Source organism: Rhincodon typus, chromosome 1 (genome assembly GCF_021869965.1).
Source record: "Rhincodon typus isolate 14 chromosome 1, sRhiTyp1.1, whole genome shotgun sequence".
NCBI classification, from domain to species: domain Eukaryota; kingdom Metazoa; phylum Chordata; class Chondrichthyes; order Orectolobiformes; family Rhincodontidae; genus Rhincodon; species Rhincodon typus.
This window is the reverse complement of record NC_063332.1, coordinates 31,306,607-31,325,436: the sequence shown is the minus strand read 5'-3', so window position 1 is coordinate 31,325,436 and position 18,830 is coordinate 31,306,607.

Sequence of the window (18,830 nt, the reverse complement as noted above, 5' to 3'; positions counted from 1 at the left end):
CAGTCAGCCTGTTAGGATTTTTCAACAAAGTGCGATCGATTACTTGCTGTTTGGTGTTCAGTTCAACAAGGATTCTGTCAATTTGGGCTACTCACCAGAATGTTTGCTTTTGAATTAATTCTCAAGATGTGAGCATTCTGACAAGCCAGTTTTGATATCACATCCCTGGGTATCCTGAGGAGGTGATGATGGGTCTTCTTTATGAAACACTGTTGTTTGATACAGCTGAGTAGTTTGCTAGACCCCTTCGTAAGCCAGTTAAATGTGAACCAAACTGGAGCAGGAATGCAGTCTTATTTAGACCAAACAGCGTAAGGACAGCAGCTTTCCTCCCTAAAGGACATTTTTGTGAACGTGGTGGCTTTGTGGTCTTTTTATTTAAATTAAGAAACATTTTTAAATTTTAGATTTTTTAAAGCGGTATTCAAGTTCTTGCACTGAAGTGGTGCGATTTGAATAGCTGGTCTCAAAATTGTTACTCCAGGAAAAGAAGGCAAAATTGTACCCTCTCCCAAGAGTGAAATGCCAGGGAGCTACACTTCGGGAGCTTCCCAATGCTTTCAGGCAGTAGGCCAATTCATTTTATTATAAGGCCGAGTTAAGGCCATACGACACGGGAGCAGAAGTAGACCATTTAGCCTGAGTGCCATCCTCGGCCATCTTCCTAGGCTACCTGTGTTTTGGTGGAAGAATAGCACCCGTTGCATGGCAAGGCCACCAGCTGCACAGAGGCCACCTCCCATAGGCTATTACAAGCATAGGCTCATGGGCCAAATGCAGTGACAATGGATATCTCCATGGTCCTGACCCTGCAGTTCTCCTCTGATCACCGTGACCTTGGCTTCAGTATAGGAACCAACATTTCACCTCCATTGCAAGGATATCACAAAATAGAGGTGGCCTTCATAATCTCCTTGCAGGTTTAGGAGCGGAGCAGGCTAGTTGAGAACAACATGATAGACACTCACCATCACCAAGAGCATCAAGCAAGGTGAGAATCCCATGACAGGCACTCAGGTAGTACTCTGCTGCAGAGTGGTAACGTAGCAAGTTTGGTGAAAGGAGAGGTAACAGTCTTAAATTTTAAGGGTTAATCTAGTGGAAAATGTAGGACAGCTTGCCAGCAATTTTGTATTTTAATTCAAGTAAATTAAGTGTATTTAATCTTGATTAATCCTGGCTGGAGAACTCAATCCCATGTGTTGTCCAGCCTACAATTTGTGAGAAGTCTTAGACTCTCCTGACAGCGTGGATGACCGCATCTGCAGGCAGTGTCACTGGTGTGACCAACTTCAGCACTGGGCTTTACAGCTTGTTCATCAGTTGGAGACACTGCAGTGTATTTATGAGAGACAGATGGATTGTGCATTGTTAGACCGCACCTTAAGGAAAGGGGTTATCCCGCAGCTTAAGGAAGTGTAGTTAAGTTGGGAATGGATGACCTCAGAAGAAGTGAGGCAAGCACGTGGTCAGGAAAGCCCCAGAGTGCATTTCACTCAAGAACAGTTTCTCTGTGATGGAGAACAGTGTGAGTGACAATTCTTCAGGGAGTGCAGCCAGAGCCCTGCTACACAAGACTGAGCAGTCAGACAGGTAGGCAGATAGGCAGGAAAAGCTATTGAAACGTTTGTACCTGTGGAATATGATGTTCTAAACAGCAATTTAAAGATTGGTGATAGAGATGGCCAAGTAATAAAAAAGAAATTTGATTTATTCAGTCAGCACTAACTTTTGGGTCTTAGGATGGTTACACACACTAAAGTTGTAGACTGAAGAAGTGTGCAAGCACTTCACGAAAATGACATAGCAGTTAGCACCAAGCAAGCATTAGAAGAATTAGAAAAGGAAAATTTCAGAGAACACTCAAGAAGCTGTGAGATGAGTAGGTCTGGCATTTTGCTGCATGATTACTACTGGCACCTTGTGGTACATGACACCTCTACCAGTCCAAGGTTGTTTGAGGTAGACTGCTGCCTCCAATCCTCCTTTGTCTTTGCTTTGACTTGGGTTTATCTGGCGATTAGTTGTTGAGGATACACCATCATGAAGGTATCTACAGAAAAGGCACTGTGTTTAGATAACAGAGATTTTTTACTTGATAACAATGAATACAACTACATTTGATCAGATATAATCACAAACAGCTTAGGAACCTGTTAAAGATACATTGGCCCCCTCCAGAGGTTAGAGTAGAATTCCCTATTCCCACAGACTGAGTGACAATGTCTGGAGCCAGTGTAACCTGACTAGGAACACTGTCATAGAATACTAGGAAGCCAAATATGACTGTTTAGGAAATGAAAGTTGTGGCACAGAGGAGTGATGTTTGAAGACCTAACCAGAGGAAGCCTAATAATTAGCCACGTTCCAAACATCACAGGGCAAACATCTGTCATGAACAGGGTTGCACACACAACAGCCCGAATAGGTTAAAATGTATGAGGTGGAGAACATTCTGGCACTGGTCATAAAAATGACAATACAACTGGCGTATGGCTTTATATTGTGTAAAATAGAACAGTGCAAAAGGGGGGAAAATAAATCATATGTTTCTAAGTCTGTCTTCTTGAAAGTTGTCTGGCTGTAAAACATTTTCCTCACTTCACCTGTGCAAGCCTCAACGTAGTAAAGTGCCCGGTCGATTTTTAAAACACACACATTTGCCTCTTTTGCCATAAGCATTATTTTGTTAACCCAGTGTCACTTCCTAAGCCCATCTAACACATCACAGCAAGGTTTCAAACCTAGTGTCTCAACTGAAGCAAAAAAACCAAAGGCAACATGAGGAAAAACTTTTTTATACAGTGTGTGATTAGAATCTGAAATGTTTTTCCTGAGAGTGTGGTGGATGTACTTTTAATGGGGACTTTCAAAAGGCGTTGGATGAAGGGATAAGACTACAAAGCTACCAGGAAGGTGTGGGAGTTTGGGACTAGTTAAAATGCTCTGGCAGGGACCTGGCATGAATTCGGTAGGCCAAATGATTTCCTTCCATACCCTAACCATTCTCTGATTCTACGATGAATGACAGCAGCAAGCGGGGTTTTGGAGGGCAAGGGTAATAGTGAGAGGTGCAGATATGCATTTGTTGTCTGCCTCTAGCGCCATGGCCATGAGCTAAAGTTTGTGTCTGCGAGGGACGTGTGACTGATGCTATGTCAACAGGTCATGCAAACCTCAGTTAAAATTCGTTACTCAGATGAGATAGAAGACCTGAATTCTGACAAGCCTGGAATAAAAAAAAACAAGACAAACAGGCGATACAAAAAGAGCTCTGCTAATTTCACCCCCAGGCTTTCTTTCCATCCACCATGCTCAGGCTATTTGTAAATGGTTTTCTCCTTTTTCTTAATGTGTGTGGTATTTGTCTGAGCTTTACAAGATTTCTTTATGCGTGTTAAGGCTGAACCCAGGAAAAGTTCACTGAATCATTTTGCATTTAAGGGACTGCTTTAAACAATTAAGCTGCCAAGAATCAAATCCCAGCTGTTGGATCCCCGCTGTGCTCCAAAGTGCTCCACTCTTTCACTGCCAGACATGTTTGGCCCCAGTGCATGTTACATTCACATCCACAGTCTTTGTCTCTGTCCCAACACAATACCTATTCCAAAAGGCAGACACATACATGATATAGTTTATTGTCACTAATATCACGCTAAATTAGGATGGCATGTTTACTCCCAGGGAGGAATATACAATATACAAATTTGTATATACACTGTACAATACATATAATCAAACTTGTCCTTGCGGTACACACCACACAAGTTATTTTCAGTTTAAGCCTGGACAGCACTTCTGCTTACTTTAGACCCAGGTTTGTCAGCACCACCATTTGTACCACCACTACCATTCCAGCTAAGATCAATTGGCTTAGTGCATACCTTGTCTCAGTAGTTCAAACAAAGGTCACTTTCCACTATTGTTGTTGGTGGTGAGAAGCTGAGGAAGCTGTGTTATCCAGAGCTTTATTATCTTCATTCATTCACAGAATGAGGATATCGCTTTTAGGCAGTATTTATTGCCCCTCCCTAATTACCCAGAGGGCAGTTGAGAGTCAACCACATTGCTGTGTGTCTGGAGTCACATGTAGGCCAGACCAGGTAAGGATGGCAGTTTCCTCCCTTATAGAACACTAGTGAACCAGATGGGTTTTTCCGACAATCATGGTTATCACTAGATTCTTAATTCCGGATATTTTTTATTGAATTCAAATTTCACCATCTGCTGTGGTGGAATTCGAACCCAGAATATTATCTTGGTCTCTGGATTAACAGTCCAGCAATAATACCACTAGCCCATTGCCTCCCCCAAATGCATCATTTTCATCAGAGCTAGTCATTGAACACATTCCATTTACTGATAAAACCAAAATACTGTATCTTTCATCAGAGCTGAGAAATGTTAGAAATGGTCTAACTTTTATTACTTCTGGTGTAAGGTTATCAAACTGAAATATTGGGCTGAACTTTGTGGTTTTCGTGGCAACTGCAAGTCGCATTAAAGTTGATGGTGATTCTTGTTGTGAGGGCGAGTGAAATTTTTCTGCCACATCTTGCCTGACCCATTACATTCATTGGCATTTCTGCCCTCAGGTTGAATAGTAAGTCTGACTTCCACGTCGTCTTACCACACACCATTCCCTGAGCAACTCACCATCATCCCAGGCACCATGTCTTAAAAGCCTGAGCTGCCTTGCGCAGTTCCTGCCATTTGCCCAGACATGGCAGATGGCAATATCAGAACACCCACCTGCCCCTTGTGGGCATGGTCCTGGAATTCCTGTTGGATGGGGTGGTGCACAGGCCAAACTTCCTCTTCTCCCAGGACCAGCAGTGGAGGTCACAACCCAACACCATGCCAGCCTGTTCTGAGGATGCAACCTGGGTTGAACCAGGCTGAGCACTGTAGGAAGTAGGTCCATGTCTTTTCTCTCTATTACTTCACACTCACTCTACCTGTTTTACTGTACCCACATCCCACCAATGCTCAAGCTCTATCACTCTCACCAATGTTTGCAACATCTTCCCCACTCGCCTTCATACACCCCATACTGTACGTGCTCTATCCTGCCGAATCACTTGCTCAGGAAACCTCCAACTTACCCCCACCTTCACAAATAACAGTGCCATCCCACTTATATCTTCCATAATACCTGCCTGTCATTCCAGGAGCAAAACAGCTCACAATAGAGCAGAAAGAGTCAAGATGGCTAGTGGCCTGTCCGTCATTCAGATGCTCATTCCTTATGAGCAGAAGATCCTGGCTCTGACTGCCCAGGGCATGGCCTGGGTTAACATCGAAGGTAGCTTTTGAACAATTGTGCTGGGCTACCCCCAAGAGTGGACTAAGGCCTGGTGACAATCACAGTGAGCTCTCTGGCTTTTTTTCTGCACTAAATGACACAGCAAGACAGGAGTAATATTAGTCAGGTATCCCTGGCTCATTGTCAATGCATAAAAAGACAAGGTAAGACAAAACAAGGCAATGTTGCTACAACATCCAGATAGGCTCAGACTGAGTGAGCACTATGACCAAAAGACCATAAGACCTTAAGATATAGGAGCAGAATTCCGCCATTTGGCCCATTAAGTCTGCTCCACCGTTTGATCATGGCTGATATGTTTCTCAACCCATTCTCCTGCCTTCTGCCCATAACCCTTGATCCCCTTACCAATTAAGAAACTATCTATCTCTGTCTTAAATACACTGAACTTGTCTCTACAGCCCTTTGCAGCAATGAGTTCCACAGATTCATCCCCCTCTGGCTGAAGAAATTCCTCCTCATCTCAGTTCTAAAGGGTCATCCCTTCACCCTGAGGCTGTGCCTTCAAGTCCCAGTTTCTCCTACTCGTGGAAACATAATCTCCACACCCACTCTATCCAGGCTTCTCAGTATTCTGTAAGTTTCAATCAGATCATCCTTCATCTTTCTAAACTTCATCAAATACAGACCCAGAATCCTTAACCACTCCTCATATGACAAGCCCTTCATTCCCAGGATCAATCCTGTGAACCTCTTCTGGACCCCCTCCAAAGCCAGTACATCGTTTCAAAGATATAGGGCCCAGAACTGCTCACAATATTTCAATAAATGTGGTCTGACCAGAGCCTTATACAGCCCTAGCAGTACATCTCTCCACTTGTATTCTAGCTCTCTCAAAATGAATGCTAAGATTGTATTTGCCTTCCTAACTGCCAACTGAACCTGCACGATAACCTTATTAGAATTCTGAACTAGGATTCCAAAGTCTGCTTGTGCTTCAGATTTCTGAAGCTTTTCCCCATTTAGAAAATAGTCTACACTTCTATTCTTCCCACCAAAGTGCTTAACCTCATACTTTCTCACAAAGTATTCCAGCTGCCACTTCTTTGCCCATTTACCTAGCCTGTCCAAGTGCAGCCTTCCCACTTCCTCAACACTACCTGTCCCTCCACCTATCTTGGTGTTGTCTGCACGCTTAGGAACAATATCCTCAGTTCCTTTGTTCAGATTGTTAATGTATAACGTGAATAGTGGTCATCCCAACACTGACCTCTGCAGAACTCCACTAGTCACTGGCTACCATCCTGAAAAAGACCCCTTTATTCCTATTCTCTACTTTCTGCCAGTCAGCCGATCCTCTATCGATGCTAGTACCTTGCCCCTAACCATGGGTTCTTCTCTTATTTAGCAGCCTCCCATGCAGCACCTTGCCAAACGCCTTCTGGAAATCCAAATAGATCATGTACACTTACTCTCCTTTGTCTAACTTGCTTGTTATCTCCTCAATGAATTAAAACATGATTTGTCAGGCATATCCTGCCCTTGATGAAGCTGTGCTCACTCAGCCATATTTCACTATGCACTTCCAAGTACTAGTGAGGAAAGAGTCCAGAGATGCAGCCTGATCCAATCCATAAACTGGGTGTGTGCCCCTGAACACAGTGTCCTTGGAGCAGCATCACAGATCTAGTTGTTGGTGCAGCCTGAGATGCAGAGTTAAAGTGAAGAAGCATCCTGTAAGTCAAATGAAGGTGTGCCTTAGGGATTCACGGGGGCTGATACAAGTCAGATACCAATGCCCCATGTCACTACACCCATTGGAGTGTGCCCTGATATGTCCAACATAGAAGTCTTGCAGCAGCGAGTTGAACCTGCAAAAAGTCTCTCTGGTTTCCAAGTTAAGTTTCTCAATGGCTAGGCTCTTTTAATGGTAAGTTTAGTAAGATCACAAATTGTGTCAAGTTGCACTGTTAACAAGGTGTTTGACAAGCAATGATGGCCATCAATTGACAGCTCACCACTCCCTCATCAGAATCTCACCATGTGGCTCGGGAAAGTGTACAAGGCAATATGATCTCAGAGCTGGAATGTTCCTGGCCAAACATCTCGCTCCATTCTATCATCACTTCACCATATTCAACATTACTCAGAGCCTGGTAAGCTTCCATCTACTAAATCTGTTTCTCATCAGATCTTGCCAGATCTGCTGAGTATTTCCAGCGTTTTCTGTTTGCATTTTTATGATAGTGTTGTGGGAATGTTATAGGTATTTTCAGACTCAAACCCCACGATAATGAGCCTATTTTCATCAAAATGGCAAATCAGTGGTCTTGATTATCAGATTTCTTGTCAATCTAGGTGGTTAATCTTGTCTAATGATTTTTTAAAGCCTCGGACAAAGATGAAATTTCAGGTTATGTTTATGCAAAAGTTATTTACATAATTTACATCAGAGCATTAATAACACTATAGGATGAGAAAGTATCAGGATGGATATACCAGGTAGCAGGTCAGGAATGGAAGTTGGATGTGGTGTTTAAGAGCACCAAGAAAGGTGAACATAGGATGTTAAAATAGTTGAGATGCTAATAGGATTACATGGGATATAAGGCAGAGGAACTAACCATTCATTTCATCGAGTCCATGCTGGTGTTCAAGCCCCTGCCATCTAAATCTGTTATCATAAATCATTATTCCCTTGTCCTTCAGAGGCACCTCTCACTTCCCTTTGACTGTATGTGTACTTTCTGTTGCATAGAATCGTAGAATCAAGGAATTCTACACTGGACAAGAAGGCAATTTGGCTCATTGTGTCTGTACCAGGTCGTGAAAGAGCTACCCAGCTTGTTCCACCCTCCAGCCATATCCAGCTCTCTTTTGAAACCTTGTATGGAATCTGCTTCCTCTACTCTTCCAGGCAGCACATTCCAAATCCTAACAATTCTCAGAGTAAAGAAGTTTCTCCTCATCTCATTCCTAGCTCTCTTGCTGACAATCTTCAAATTATGACCCCTAGTTACTGACATACCAACTAATGGAAACGGATTATCCTTCTTCATCCTATCAAAATTGTTCATAATTTTGAACACCTCAATAAGGTTACCTCTTAATCTGCTCTACTCCAAGGAGAATAAGCTCAGTTTCTCTCATCTTTCATTGCATCTCAAATTCCCCCAGTCCTGGTATCATTCTAGTAAATCTCCTTTGCAGTCTCTCCACAGTTTTAATCTCCTTCCTTTGATAAAGTGTCCAGAAGTGAACACAATGCTCCAATGTGGTCTGACCAATGACTTGTAGAGGTGTAGCATTATTTTCTTACTTTTATCTACCTTCTTTTTTATAAAGAAAAGACACCAGGCTGATCAATCATTTCCCAACACTCTGATCCCGAGATATTACCCTTGGAATTCTCTCTGCAAATTATCAATTATCTCTTTATCCTTCTAACAATATGGCATCCAGAACAGTACTCAGTAGTCTTAGAATGGAACCTTGTGTCTTCTCTGTGGTGGTTTTGATGGTCGAATACATTTAATGGATGGTTGTGAGCCTGTCACTTTTCTACCTTCGCAATGATGAAGTCAGGCAATCAATGCCATTAAGGAGCCTCATTTGGGGAGGCAATGGCCTAGTGGTATAAATGTTAGGCCATTAATCCAGAGACCCCAGTAATGATCTAGGGACTGGGTTTGAATTCCACCATAGCAAGTGGTGGCATTTGAATTCAGTAAAAAGAAAATTCTGGAATTTTGTCCAATGATGACCATGATTGTCAGGAATTGATTATCAGGAGGACTAAAAGGAAAGGTCTTTTTTTCCTTTTAAGTACATTTAATGTATTTTATAACACCTAGTATAATCTAGAAGATATTTCAATTCAAAAACAGTAAAAATTATTGGTTCACAGCAACTTCACTCAGTGTCTGCAATGGAAAAGGTAAGTTAACATTTCATGTGTTTCCTTGTTCTGAGTTTGTGTCATACCCCAGAGGCTGGGTGACTTATTCTGAATTTCTAATGCTTTCTGTTTTTAATCTTGGGTTTCCAGTATTTCTTACTTTTTAAAAAAGATCTCCTTGATTTTTTTTCCCTGACTATTCCCCAATCCGCTGCCCAAGAGAAATAATCTCCGAGATGCACACCTTAACGAATGTACAATTGATTTTACGCAAATTTATCTACTCTTAACAAGGTTTCACATTTAAAATGAGTCCCTGAAAAAGATGCCATAACATGAACACTAACTGATTTGGAAAATTGCTGTACTCTGTTAGATTGAAGTCTCCACGTCCCGAATGGCTGCTACCTATTTAGTTGAGTTGAAATCAGCATGTAAATATTGTTTTTTTCTGTATGCAAATAACAGGGTCCTGTGTGTTAATATGTCTAGCTTTATGCGTACACAAGCGCGCCACAATGTGACCCTGGCTGATAAACCTGCATTGGTTGTCAATGTAATTCTTCATGCATTCAGGATCATCCAGCAAATGTTGTCAAATTGCAGAACCACATCAAATGTTGGACACTGTTATGAGTTTTACATGCATGGGGCTATATGGGTACAGTTAGTACTTTGCTTGCTGTAAATAGCGGAACGGCTATATTCTTTGACATGATCCACCAATCTTTGGGACGTACAACCTACATACCTGGCATCTTACTGTTACTGAAATTCATATACTAAATGAGAAATTTGTGTGATAAGCAGAAAATCTCTTTGACTTGACAGCAGTATCCTCTTAGTGATGAGCAATAGTCACGTTCCTATCAGATAATAGCTGCTGAAACACCTGTTTGAGATACCTCACTCTCCAGGTAATCAGAGGTAGACTGGGCATTTTTCAGGACCATGAGTGACCACCTGAAGGCCTTTAATGATTTTGCAAGGTATACAGTGTGATATATGAAACTTGTGACATATACAGACATTGTGTCTGTTTCAAAGCAACACACAGATAGTGGGGAGGCGATGGCCTGGTGGTATTATCACTGGACTATTAATCCAGAGACCCAGACAATGTTCTGGGGACCTGGGTTTGAATCCCACCACAGCAGATGGTGGAGTTAGAATTCAATAAATAGCTGGAATTAAGAGTCTAATGATGACCATTGTTGATTGTCAGGGGAAAAACCCATCAGGTTCACTAATGTCCTTCAGGGAAGGAAACTGCCATCCTTTGCTGGTCTGGTCTACATGTGACTCCAGACCCACAGCAATGTGGTTGACTCTTAACTGCCCTCTGGGCAATTAGGGGTGGGCAATAAATGCTGCCTAACCAGTGATGCCCACATGAATGAATGAATAAAGGAAAAAAAAATTTGCTAGTTGAGTTCTCAGGGCAACACCCTGACCAATCAGAGTTAACCTGCCTGGTTTAAAAGTTAAAACCTAACAGTTAACTATCAGCTATCATGGAACATCTTCCATGATAATGCTTCTACCAATCAGAGTGCACTTGCCAAACAATCAGCACTTTCCTCTCATGCAGTATAAATATTGGTCTACCCTCTTAAATTGATATTTCTTGAGGATTGTTCTGACAAATTCAAGATGAAAAGCATGAACAAAATAATTTTTTTCAGCAATACTTAAAAATAACTCAATCATCTGAAGCAAAGCAACTCGATGTTGGAAGTTTAATGACTTTACCAAGGGAGGAAATGAATGAGGAGCCAGTCAAACATTCCAACTACACATTGTACTAAGCATGTCTCCTGTCTGTGTAGTGGATTTCCTCTACTTTGTTTTCCACTTGCCTGTTCTTTTTCAGATGTTGTTCACCTGTAATAGCTTCCAATTCTAAGGAATGTTCTGTAACCTAAACACAACTGTTTTGTTCTCTCCATTAATGCTAGTTGATTTGCTGAGTGCTGGAAGAATTTTTTGCCTTTACTTCAGATTTATGTCCTCTGCAGCGTGCTGAATTTGTCCCTGATGTAGGCTAAACCTAGTTCAAAGCAGCTATAAATGCACCATGCAAAACTACCCACACTGCAACACAAATGTATCACTAGAGATCTCACCACATGACCTTCTGCCTATAACTAACTCCAGCAGACAAACAGCTGGTTTTATTCCATTCCCAGTACTTCTATAAAGTCAAATTGAAGCATTCAAAGGAAATGAAGAAAAAATACTCAATTCTTTATGATTTATTCTTACAGATTGCTCTCAGCAGTTTCCAGGAAATCAATCCTTAATTCCTGCATTTTCGAGGTCAAAATCTTCAATAATTCTCTATCCCAGGCTATAATGATCCTAGGACCTTATAGCACAGAAGAACGCCATTTGTCCATTATGTTAGATCATTGAAAAATTTTACCAGTTAGACCTCTTGTCTCACTCTTCCCTAATAACCCTGCAGAGTTTTCTTTTGCAAATATACATATCCATTTTTTAAACCAGTGTATAAAGTGGGTTTACTGCACGGGTGAAACAGTGAGGGGTGCACTTGAGAAAATTTTGGTCAAGGCAAATTATTAGAGCAAAATAGTAGGAAATTTACTCCGCATTTAACCATGATACAACTACTGAGGGATCACTTAATGCTGTCGCCGAGAGCATACAATCAGAAAGGTATTTCATTCATGTTTCAGCAAAGGGTTCTTCAACTTGACAAGGACAAATACCAATTAAAATTTATAATAGATTTGTTAGAACATGGCCTTCTTTACCATAGTGGCTATTGAAGCAGAACCTAGAACATTATTTATTGGGATTTGAAAAAGTACTTGAAAGTGAAAGCTATAAAGTATATATGAGGAAAGGACAGGAAAGTAGAATTACAGTCCATGGTAACAGATGGGCTAGCATTGGTACTGCCTCAGTGGGTCAAATGGCCTCCATTTTACCTACATTTTCTAATGTTCTATAATTCTTGTGTAAACATAACATACTTAACTTGAATAATTAATTAAACAAGCAACTAGTTTACCAATATATGGCAATAATGAACAGGGAAGTACCTACTTGTAACTCCACTGTTATCCCTAGTTATATTATAGAACGTAGAACATAGAACAGTACAGCACAGTACAGGCCCTTCGGCCCACGATATTGCACCGAACTTCTACCCTAATCCTAAGGTCTATCTAACCTCCAACCCTACCTTATACTATCATCCATATGCCTATCTAATAACCGCTTAAATGCCCCTAATGAGGCCGACTCCACTACCCTCTCCAGCAATGCATTCCATGCCCCAACCACTCTCTGAGTAAAGAACCTACCTCTGACGTCTCCCCTATATCTACCTCCACTCACTTTAAAACTATGCCCCCTTGTAACAGCTACCTCCACCCTAGGAAAAAGTCTCTGGCTGTCTACTCTATCTATACCTCTGATCATCTTGTACAACTCTATCAAGTCACCTCTCATCCTTCTAAAGAGAAAAGCCCTAGCTCTCTCAACCTTTCCTCTTAAAACCTTCCCTCCATTCCAGGCAACATCCTGGTAAATCTCGGCTGCACCTTTTCCAACGCTTCCACATCTTTCCTGTAATGAGGCGACCAGAACTGGACACAATACTCCAGATGTGGCCGAACCAGGGTTTTGTATAGCTGGAGCATAACTTCACGGCTCTTGAACTCAATCCCTCTATTAATGAAAGCTAACACACCATACGCTGTCTTAACAAATCTATCCACCTGTGTGGCAGCTTTCAGGGAACTGTGGACATGAACCCCAAAATCCCTCTGCTCCTCCACACTGCCAAGAATTTTTCCGTTAACCCTGTATTCTGCTTTCAAGTTTTTCCTTCCAAAATGAATCACCTCACACTTTTCAGGGTTAAACTCCATCTGCCACTTCTCAGCCCAGCTCTGCATCCTATCAATGTCCCTTTGTAAACTAGAACAGCCCTCCGCACTGTCCACAATGCGACTCACCTTCATATCGTCCGCGAACTTATTAATCCACCCTTCCACTCCTTCATCCAAATCATTTACAAAAATCACAAATAGAAGAGGACCCAGAACAGATCCTTGTGGTACACCACTCGTAACTGAGCACCATGTTGAATATTTTCCATCCACTACCACCCTTTGTCTTCTTAGGGTCAGCCAATTCTGAATCCAATCTGCCACATTTCTCCCTATCCCATGCCTCCTTACCTCCTGCATGAGCCTACCATAGGGAACCTTATCAAACGCCTTACTTAAATCCATGTATACCACATCTACTGCTCCACCTTCATCCAAGTGTTTGGTCACCTCTTCAAAGAATTCAATAAGGTTTGTGAGGCATGAGCTAACCCTCACAAATCCATGCTGACTATCACAAATCAAACTGTGCCTTTCCAAGTGATCATAAAGCCTATCTCTCAGAGCCCTTTCCAATAATTTGCCCACCACTGACGCAAGACTAACTGGCCTGTAATTTCCGGGGTTATTCCTATTCCCTTTTTTGAACAAGGGAATGACGTTTGCATCTCTCCAATCTTCCGGCACTATACCAGTGGACAGTGAGGACGAAAAGATCATCTCCAAAGGCCCTGCGATCTCGTCCCTCGCTTCCCATAGAATCCTTGGATAAATCCCATCAGGCCCGGGGGACTTATCTATCTTCAACTTCCTCAAAATTCCTAGCACATCTTCCTTACTAACAGCGACCGCCTCTAGCCTACCAGCTATATAAATATAATGTAATGCTTACTTCTGTCTTAGACCATTTTAAGCATCGCTCTCATTTAAAGGAGTCATAGAGATATACAGTACGGAAGCAGACCCTTTGGCCCAACTCATCTATGCCAACCAGATACCCTATGTAAATCTAGTCCCATTTGCCAGCATTTGGCCCATATCCCTCTAAAACCTTTCCTATGCATACACTCATCCAGATGCCTTTTGAATGTTGTAATTATACCCTGCTCTACCACTTCCTCTGACAGCTCATTCCATTTACGCATCACCCACTGCATGAAAAAGTTGTCCTTAAAGTCCCTTTTATATATTTCCCCTCTCACCCTAAACCTATACCATCTAGTTTTGGACTCCTCGATCCAAAGGAAAATACCTTGTCCAGTTATCCTATTCATGCCCCTATTAAATCACCCCTTAGCCTCCGACACTCCAGGGAAAATAGCCCCAGCCTATTTAGCTTCTTCCTATAGCTTAAACCCTCAAATCCTGGTAAATTCCTTGTGAATTTTTTCTGAACCGTTTCAAGTTTCACAACATCCTTCCTATAGCAGGGAGATCAGAATTGCACACAGTATTCCAAAAGCAGCCTAACCAATGTCCTGAGATAACAAGGTGTAGAGCTGGATGAACACAGCAGGCCAAGCAGCATCATAGGAGCAGGAAGGCTGCCTTCCTGCTCCTACGATGCTGCTTGGCCTGCTGTGTTCATCCAGTTCTACACCTTGTTATCTCAGATTTTCCAGCATCTGCAGTTCCTACTATCTCTAACCAATGACCTGTACAGCTGCAACATGACCTCCCAACTCCTGTACTCAAAACACTGGCTAATAAAGACAAGCATAGCAAACACCTACTTCACTATCCTATCACCAATCAATTACCTACCTGCTCATCTAATTAATACCTTTGAACACTCACTGGCCACCAGCTGAAAAAAATTACAACAGGAACATCGACTTACCCCATTTGCACTAAATTCCTTCATGCAACAAAATACCGAGTAAGCAATCACTCTTCATTACACTCAGTCTTCGTTTGTCTCCACTCTGTGCCATTGCAAACATTTTAGCGAGAACTCAGAACACACACAAAGTTGTAGTTGCCAAGTCAAGTTCCTCCTACAGATAACTGTAACTGTTAGGTAGTTTCTATTAAACTAGACTATTTCTAACTGGATTGCTGTCTTTAAAGTTTTAATCTGAATCTGACTATTAATCTAAATCAGGATTGTCAATCTTTCTGCATCTGGGCTCTATTTAAGATTTTTTCAAACTCAAGTGATAGATGAACAAATTTTAGAAAAATAGCATTTAGTCAAACACCACACACAAATTTCAAAAATATATTAAATACAATAAATTTATTTTAAAAGAAGAGAAATTAATGGAAAATTCAAGCATATGGGATTGCGGATAGTGTAGTGAAATGGATAGGGTACTGGTCACTCAAGAGGCAGCAAACTAGCAGCAATTGTATCATATTCACCCAGTGGAGAGAGTTGTATGGATGATCCACAGGAATCTTGTCTCATTGTGCAACAGTCACCCACCAACAATTCATTGGGATGAACCCAGTGATGAACATCATGATGACAACAGTCTGCAGACCATACAAGACCATATATTCCCTTCCTGATTAACAGCATAGCAGCTGAAAGGATGTTGGGAGAGACAACAACTAGGGTCATAGTTGAAAAGTAAAACGTCACCCACTTAAGACAGAAATTAGGATTTTTATTTTTCTCCCAGAGGGTGGTGGACCATTTTTCCCGGGAACATAGAGGGAAGATTCACTGAATATTTTCAAACAGGGGTAAATAGATTCCTCACTAACAAGGGAGTCCAATATTATCAGGGGTAGGTCAGAATGTGGAGTTGTGATTTTATGTTACTTATGTTTTCACACAAGAATTCCTGCTTAAGGTGCACCAAAAGCCCTGACTCTGCCCCAGTGCTGGGAAAATAAAAGACTGCTACACTCACAGCCAAACCTGACAAGATTAAAATCTTTTTTCTCAATGTACACAAATAATGTTTTTTTCAAAATGTACACAGTTATGTCTTTCAGGCAACTACCAAGGGTGAAGTCACTTTCCCAAGATTCTCATTTAAAGTGCAGCCTTCAATTTATTCACTGTCAAGTGGTATAATGAAATCAGGAGATAAACTGAATTACTGAGGCCATGATTAAAGGCACTTAAAACCGCATAGTCATCGAAGTCATTGTATATGAACAACAGTCTGCGCATTCACATAATGATTTAAAATACCAAAACCTTCATTATTAAAAGAATTGCTTGGAAAAGGATGGCTGCCTGCCCATTCTGTTGAGGACCAATCTGTCATCCACATTTCCACTATAACTACTACAAATGTTGGTACAAACAACAATCAAAAAGCTTAAGGTACAAATAGCTACAACCACAGTACTTTTATGTAAACATCCTCAATGATCCTGCATCAGAGGCAGGCAAAAGACCATGTGCAATGCACTTTGGTGCTGTCATGACTCAATTGGCAAGAGTGCACCAATAATCAAGGCTCACTATTCCACAAGCTGTCACAAATGTGTACATACCCAATTAAATCACCAAGATTACCAATTTGCCTGAGGACTGCTGTTCAGGACAAGAGTAATTCACATCAGGTTTCATCATGAACAAGAACATAACTCCATTTATTGTAAACAAATTCAATTTTTAACAAATGGCAGAGAAAATAAAATCACTAATTTACCATTATGTGGTTTGAACTCTGCCCCGTCAATGCTCAAAGCATGCACACATTAATTCACAAAAACAGACAAAACTGTTGAACCCAACTATTATGGGTGGGAAAGTTTAGACAGGGGAAACAATCTCTACAGATTGTAGCAATGAAAGCACAATGTTGTCTGCAGAGCACTAGTCAATCTTTGATTCAATAGCCAGTTGGATGGACCAAGGTCTTTCCTCGTATTAAAAATCTTTTTTAGAGTTGTTAGATTTTCTGACTTTTGATTCACACAGAGATAGTTTTGATTTTCCTACTCTGAAAGTCTCTGACTGCACTGCACTCAGAACTGGAGCAAACTATAGCTGGACCAATCTGAGGGCTGTCATCAAGCAATTTTCCCTTCACTCAAAGACTCCTGGTACCACTGTGTCTCATAATCTAACGACTTCAGTACTCCAAATTCAACATAGTCTTGTAAAGCTATAACTGATACACCAGACAAACCTTCCTGTTTTTGTTCCAGTTGTAAATGCTGTTGGTATTTTAGTTATATAGCAGTGTCCATCTATCAAATTCCACTTAATAGTCTAAAAGGAAAAATATATGCTCAGTTGCCATGATTCAACATTGTTATGATCCCAGCTGATGTTATTACTGGAAAAGTAAGACTAAAATCTGGCTTGATAGATGATGTTTTGTTTTATTTCTTTGGTTTTAATTCGATGGTCTTTCACTGGAATAAAAACATGCAATGACCATAAGACCATAGAAATAGGAATAGGAGGAGGCCATTCAGCTCATCATTCAACAGGATCATGGCTGATCCAAAATTCCTCATTTCCACTTTCCTGCCCTTTCCCTGCAACCTTTGATTTGCCTACTGATTAAAAATCTACCTACCTCAGCCTTAGATATGCACAAGGACTCAGTCCCCACAGTTCTCTGAGGCACAGAGTTCCAAAGACTCTAAAACCTCTGAGAAAAAGAATTCCCCTTATCTCAGTCTTGATTTAGCGCCCCTTTCTTCTGAGAGTTTACATGCCCCTCCTAAATTCTCCAATGACAGAAATATCCTCTCAACATTATCCCATTGAGCCCCTTAACAGCCCTTTGGGTTTCAATGAGGTCATCTCTCATTCTTCTAATCCTCCATACCTGGGATCATTCTAATGAACCTTCTCTGATCTGCCTGCAATGAATTGATATCTTTCCTTAAATAAGAGAGCCAAAACTACTCTCAGTGTTCCAGATGTGGTCTCGCCAGCATGTTGTACAGTTACAAGAAGACTTCTCTATACTTATACGCCAACCCTCTTTATTTCAGGGCCAACATTCCATTAGCCTTCTGGATTACCTGCTGCAGCTGTGTGCTAGCTTTCTGTGTTACATGCACAATCATAGAATCCCTACAGTCGGCCCAACAAGCCCACACTGACACTCAGAGAATCCCACCCCAACCCATCCAATCTACACATCCCTAAACACTATGGACAATTTAGTATGGCCAATCCACCTAACCTGCACATCTTTGGACTGTGGGAGGAAATCAGAGCACTCAGAGGAAACCCACGCAGACATGGGGAGAATGTGCAAACTCCACACAGACAGTCGCCCAAGGCTGGGATTGAACCTGCGTCCCTGGTGCTGTGAGGCAGCAGTGCTAACCACTGAGCCACCATGCCACATTAAGCTCCCCACAAGCCCCTGTGTGTGGCAGCCCACAAGTTCCTCACAAGTCCCTGTGTGTGGCAGCTTTCTGCAGCTTTTCTCAATGTAAATAATACACTGTTTATTCTCTCCCATCCATATTGAACAAATTTATATTTTCACACATTTTACTCCATTGTCAACTTTTTGCCCACTTACTCAACCTATTGCTACATCTCTATAAATTATTTGTATCCCTCTTGCGATGTACCTTTCCACAGTAAGTCCTTCATCTAAGTCATGAACATAAATTGCAAATAGTTGCGGTCCCAGTACTAATCCTTGTGGAACACCATTGGTCTCAGGTTGCCAACCTGAAAAATAACTCCTTATCCCCACTCATCATTTTCTGGCCATTAGCCAATTGTTTATCCATGCCATAACACTACTATATACTAGCAATGCTGCAGATTCAGGTTTAAGAATAAAACAGAAGTTTGGTACACAAAAAAAAAGATAAAATAGAACAAACCAAAATATTTACATTGAACACAAATTAAAAA